Here is a 6,795-nt window from a genome sequence, read left to right on the forward strand (position 1 = left end):
TCCTTCCTTCCTCTTCCCCCCAAATTACTAATACTTAATAAAATGATACAGGACCAACGGCAACTCTCAATGGCAAGGAACAAATCTGGAAGCAAAGAGTTAACTTCTGCTTCAGTACACTCAAAAAGATAAGAAAACACTTTTTTTTCTCCCTTGTCTAGAAGCCTAGACTTGTTTAATCCCAGTCTGTGTTGGTAGTGCTGGCATTTTCGGGGAGGGTGTTACATTCTGTTGGTTAAAGACCAATGTAGGCATATTTACTTTTCAGAGCAGAAATTTCAGGTATGTCTTTAAAATATACATATAGGCTTGAGAGCAAAGTACCAGACATTCATAATGATATTAGCGAGAGGGAGAGGAGGAAGGGGTGGGGAGGGAATAAACAGGGACATTGAGATTGATGGAAAAATTACAAGGACACTAAAAGTCCAGATTTGATATTCTGGATTTTTAATTCTCTCACGACATCCACACGTGATTTATTGGACAAACTTTCTTCGTATTAGATCCGATCTCCTTCCAGGCTCAAGCCTTAGGACACACTGTTAACTATGGCTGGCAAACTGCGGCCTGCGCACCACATCTAGCCCACTGCCTATTTTTGTAAATAAAGTTTTACTGGAACAAGGCTACGCCCATTCACCTGCATTTTGTCTATGGCAGCTCTCTGCCTATAAGGGCAGAGATGAGAAGCTGTGACAGAGGCTGCATGGCTTAAAATATTTACTGGGTTGTGTGGCCCGTCATGGGAAGGGTTTGCTGATCCGGATCTAAGAAACCAAAGAATATAAAAACAAAGATTTCTACTAAAACCCCTTCTACCCTCTTTTCTGCAGGGCATACTGTTTTAAAATTCGGTCCAAGGAAATCTGAATTTTTCAAAAAAATATTGTCACGAAAAATACAGAAGAGGGAGGAAGTCTATTCAGAAATTTTACATCAATAACAATTCAAATACCTTTGATATTTAGAATTACTTGTTTTATTATTTCACAGGAAACACACACACACACACACACACACACACTTTTTTTTTTCCCCTGGCAAATGAATAGGCAAAAAGACTGGCAGGTAAAAGGTGAGGAGACGGAAAGTTAATTCATTTCCAAAATCCAATCTGCGATAATAACCGTTAGCTCTTATAAGCCCACAAAAATGAAGCAGTCAAGTTTCTTCCTTCCGGGGCGTCCCCTCTCAGACCCACCTCGAGTGGATTCTTAATTAGCAGTCAAAGCAGCGAAAGGAAGGAAACCGATTAACGAAGTCAAACATCGATTGCAGCTGGGATAACAGAAAAAATGACATGTTGAAGACTGCATACAAAGTGGAAAAGGCGAGCAGATCTCACTCAGATCCGCACGAGAACCTACCCCCGTGCCCTCTGGGTAGGAAGGAATTTAGTCCTTCACACAGGCATCCTTGTGCTTCTGCCCTTCTGAGCGGATGGACAGCTCACATCATGAAAATTCTCTGCCAACTGGCGCTCTCTCCACAAGTGACTGACTGTGAGCGGATGAGTATCTACGAATATAGCCCCGTTTTCATTTTTCATTCATCCGCCCTCTTTGCACAGGGATGAAAATGCACGCTCTACACAGACTTCTAGAAACCAAGGTTTGTGTTCCTCGCATCCCTTTGCCTCCCATGGGCTATTCTCGGACTTGCTATTGCATTGCTGATTAAACTAGAAACCCCACCAAACCATCTAAGACGTATTCAACCTCCCTAGGTTATCTGTAAGCAATCTTGCATTGCTAGATGCAAGCGTTTGCTTATTTTTCCTAATGACTCAGATTAAACACTGAATATCCTCTAGCATAGCCTTTATTTAGAACATTTAATAATCTGCTACACCGCAGAATCAAAACTTCCAACCAGAAGTCAATCAAAATTCCCGGTGCATTTAATGTTAAAGATTTAATAGTTGTGTTTAAATATACTTTTTCTAACTAAATAGGCATGTTTAAATGCACTTTTTCTAGTTAAATCACCTTCCCTTTAATGTTCATTATAATTGCAGAAACTTTAAATTTCTCTTCAGGAAATAAGTAAAGTGGTAGAGTTCCCCAAGCAAAAAAAAAAAAAAAAAAAATTGGAAAGGAGTAAAGAATTTCAATGTTCATTTTCAGGGAGGAGAAACTTGTGATCGCTCTCGAAGTTGTTTTATAAATAATGTATATATACCACCTCCACTGCGGGGATGCTGCGGGCAAGGAGATCATCATGACAAATTATTTACCTAGCGTGCTTCAGGTAGGTCGGTCAGATTTCCAGTACTTCAAAACCAGGAACCTTTCTTATCTGCTTTCCCATTCTACATTGAGAGCAAACATTCAGCGGCGATATCAGAAGAAATTTTCTTCAAATCCATCCTTCACCATATTTCAAACAGACAGAGCTATAGTTCTCATCCACGGGAGTGTTTCCCAGGCACCGCCATGGGACCGGCTCTACCTTTCTATTTACATTCTGGAGAGCTGCCAAAGTCCTTCCTAGCTCTCTTTGATCTGATGCCAGAGACTCCGTATCCAACACCCACCTAAAAGAAATTCCCTTAAGAGCTCCACGACTAAAGACGAGTTAGGAAGGAGTTGGAAAATATTCTATAAACCCACCCTGCATCGTATCACTCCCCAGCGCGTGAACCTGTGCAGGTTACCTGATCCGGTGCAAACTCCCTAGGCGTGTTATTGCAAGGCTTTCATAAGGCTGAGCAACTGTGCTTCATTTTATACCTCCAAATCAGATCTAAAACTCTCCAGCTTAACTTGAAACCCCTACTCCAGTCTTGCCATCTTTTTTTATCCATTTACCATTCCCCACTTCTAAGTCATTCTCTAGGCTTCGCTCCTTGCAAACCCTACCTATCTTCCCAGGTTTAGTCCACTGTCTCTAGGATACTTCCAACCTGTATTGTCATCTTACTTTTCGGAACACACAGCACCCACTATCCAAACCACAATTCCATACTTGAGTATTTACTCCTTTGTGGAAGTTCCTTTTCCCCTACAAGAGTTTAACTTATTCAAAGCAAGAAATCTAGCTATACTTTTGGGTATTCTCTACAATACTATTTTTCAAGCTTTTCTGACCACGACACACAGTAAAAGAGGTACTTTACACTGTAACCTCCCCCCACACAGACACACTGAAACTCAAGTTTGATAAAATAATGCAATAATATCATGCATTAGGATATTCCATTCCGTTCTATTCCATTCCATTTGTTAGAAAATGTTAGTCGCAGCTCACTACTTTAATTTTATGACATTAGGAAGTTGTAACTCATAATTTGGAAAACACGACTTCAGTCTCTTGGGCACTGCCCTAAGCACAAAACAGGTGCTCCACAGATACCTGTTTGCTGCAGGCTGACTTCTCTACTACACACAACAGGTCAAAATTCTAACATAAAACGATGTTTTCTGGATTTTGCCATAAAGTTTAAGATGATGCCTTTCAAGACCTTCTTCCAATTATTTTAAAAACAGAGCAACATAAAAAAGAGCCTTTGCATGTGGCAGCCTTTAACGAGATCAAAGAAAAAAAAAAAAAAAACTCTTCCAAAAGCTAAAAGGCAAAAATCCCATTCATCAACATGGCATCCCTTAAGAGGGCCAGAAGCTATGAACCCTGCCGAACTAATTCTTCTTTTTAGCAGCTCTGGTTCCAGAAGAACTCCTTCTACCATGCGCATGTACACGCCTCCAGGGGAGAAGCGAGGATTTCCTCTCTGTGGGGTTGATGGACTGATGCCCAGGGCTGGGGGGAGATTTCTACTAAAGAAAAACACTTGGATATGGAGGAACTCGGTTCTCCATGTCTCATGTTCATGGCACTTTTGGATTATCAGTACATGGAATTGTCTCACTTTTATTTTTTTGCACGTTTTGTTTATATTCCCACCCACCCGTGCCCCAAACACACACACACACACACACACGAGAGAGAGAGAGAGAGAGAGAGAGAGAGAGAGAGAGAGAAAGAGAGAGAGAGAGAGAGAGAAATAAGCTTTTGAGGACCAGGACTCTTGCCTTGTCACCTGCTATCCCTTTACTTTTTGGTATATTTTTGTTGTTGCCTTTTAAAGGGAGAGAAGAGTTTGGCTTGTAAAATAAGCAGCAACCAAATAAGAGAAAGAGAGTGACCGAGGTAAGTCTGGTTTGTCGTTTGGTTCATTCATTCACTCATTCACTCATTCCGCAAAAATAGGCTAAAACTTACTGCATGCCAGGCAGGCTGGGTACCTGAAGACACAAGGATGAAATAAGACTTGATCCCTGCCCTACTGGGATCCCATGTGATATATAAGGGAAGCTACAAATGATTAAAATGCAAAGTGAGAGAAGTACTAAACTAGGGAGTAAGGAGCAACCACACGTCTATTTTCTCATCTGTAAAATAGTTTTGACAAGATGAACTTTAACGTCCAGATCGAAAAGACTTGATTCTACAACCTTGTGTGTCAGTGACGTTTCTAAGGATACCTCCCTCACCAAATCTTTTCAATACCGATGGTTAACATTCCTGAGAAACGCTAAAATGCCACGTGAGCTGATTTCACAAAGACAAATGACATCAGAGACATGAAATATCAGCTGGTTCCCAATTAACTTCAGTTCTGTAAAGACTTAAATAATTTTCTGAACCTACAGGAGGCTTTTGCCCATATTCTGTGCCTGATCAAGTCCTACATTCCCAGCTGCAGGGTAAGCTCAAACAAAATCATCCACAAAGGGTAACAAATTAAGGGTTCCATTTTCAAGGTTAAAACTTTTCTAATGACTGAGCACAAGATTCTCAAACAGTTGCCTTATCTTTGAATGAGAAAAAGATAACTTTTGGTTTCTATGTCTACAAAAGAGGAAGCAGTTCTAAACAAATATAATCAAACGTCTCTGTCCACATCTAACCACAAGGGACAAATGACACATAACATTTTAGAATAAGTTCTTCAGTAGCAAGAAAGAATGGATTTTCTGCTCTTGCTTCTCTCACTTGAAAAAAGTAAATGTCTGGATCCCTTTGAAAATGAGCCCAATCCACAAAACAGTGGAACTAAACGGAACTCCCACCACTGCCTGGCTCAGGCGTCCTTCCACAAGTCTGGAACAAAGACCCCATTGACTTGTGCACGTAGGCGGATTAGAATTGCCACCAGCCATGCAGCACATTACTGTAGTGATTCCGCCCCGGTAAGTCAAGGAAGCCTTCTCCAGATTCCTCTCCCTGTTTTCCTTCTTTCCACAGCAAGATAACTGCAAGGCCGTCACACCACACGAATGCATAAAGCATAAAACAGGCCTGGTCTATACATTTTTAAATAGATCCAGGCATTACATTTAATTTGCCCGTTTACACTTCGTGCTGTTTCCAACCCTTTTTAGAGCTCTCCTAAAAAAAAACTAAGTGGACCCATGCTAAGGGTCGAACACTCCAGTTCTTAAGTGTCCAGTGAGGACCTCAAAAAAAATAGTGCTATTGAAAATGAAGGGCATATGAGAATGGAGAAAAAAGGGCTAAGTGGTAGAAAACAAGACCAAAAGGACAGCACGAGGGTAAACCAATTTCCACCAGTTTTCTACACACGTTTAGAATTAATAAAGCATGTTTATGACCTCTGCTATCGGCACCGACTCTTAGTTTCCAAGCGCATGCTGAATGCCTAAAGGAATGGCGTACACACGGGTGAATGCGTTCTCTGCCCTCAAGAAGTTTACAATCTGCTGCAACCGTAAATCAGCGTGCAACACACAGCAGGATGAGCTAAGTTTCGGCAAAGGCATAAACAGGGCAGACTGATCCCAAAGGGGTATTTCATAAACTTTTAAAAAGCAGTTATGGAAAAATTTAGATTTCTTCTTCTTCTTTTTTTTAAATTTATTTTTATTTTTTTTAGGCAAGGCAATCAATCCTTGGTTGACCTCACAGACTGCAAAGCAAGGACCTTGTCAGCTTACAATCCCTTATTTTTTAAGCCTATAGTATCTGGTCTTCCTCCGTGGTCTCCCATCCAAGTACTAACCAGGCCCGACCCTGCTTAGCTTCCGAGATCAGACAGGATCGGGCTTGTTCTGGGTAGCATGGCCATGGACTAGATTTCTTCTTCTGAATAAAATACAGTAGGTGTTTTGGACACAATAGACCGATATAATATACACACGCTCAACTGCATTTTCTTGCAGTGCTTCTCCTAATGTTCTGCTGCATAAATTGAGTAAAATGCCTGCTACTATTACTCTGGATGACAGACGTTTTAAAAAGGAGCCTTGTAAGAAACCCACAGAGAACTTAAATGAATACGTGTACATATAAAGACAAAGACTGGTTCTGAAAACCACATATGCCTGGAAAAATTAAAAGAAGTTCTCCCTTAGATTACCCTTTCAGAAAAGAGAGAACTGCTTTGTATTCTAGTTGTTATGAAGCTTCCCAGTGACTTCATTTTAGACCACAAATTACTATGGGGACATCGAATTAGTTTGAAATGACCTCGAATTAAAAATATATGTTTTGGAAGCTTATATGGAACAAACAGAAGGTTTTGTTATGTTTTGGTTTTTAAAAAGCAAAGAAATTAACACAGATTTATGTAATTAACTCTGGAAGGTATGGCTTTAAAATGAAAAGTGGTGACTATTATAAATAATAAGCTTTTTAAAGGACACTTTATTAGGCAGGAAAGTGATTATATTGTGAATGTCACAAAAGAAGAAATGGTAAAATAGATACTATCGTTATATAAATCGGTATATATGGCTTAAGACAAAATTTCCATGATGGTCATCTCATACA

General features: G+C 40.2%; 1 protein-coding gene and 1 pseudogene across 1 annotated transcript in view; both read right to left on the reverse strand.

Annotated features, from left to right (window-relative positions):
• The window catches only part of LAMC1 (laminin subunit gamma 1), a 116,156-nt gene that overhangs the window by 54,730 nt on the left and 54,631 nt on the right, over nucleotides 1-6,795 (reverse strand). The window lies entirely within an intron of this gene.
• LOC111740572 lies at nucleotides 5,977-6,095 on the reverse strand (annotated as a pseudogene).

Source organism: Pteropus vampyrus, unplaced genomic scaffold, assembly GCF_000151845.1.
Source record: "Pteropus vampyrus isolate Shadow unplaced genomic scaffold, Pvam_2.0 Scaffold65, whole genome shotgun sequence".
NCBI classification, from domain to species: Eukaryota; Metazoa; Chordata; class Mammalia; order Chiroptera; family Pteropodidae; genus Pteropus; species Pteropus vampyrus.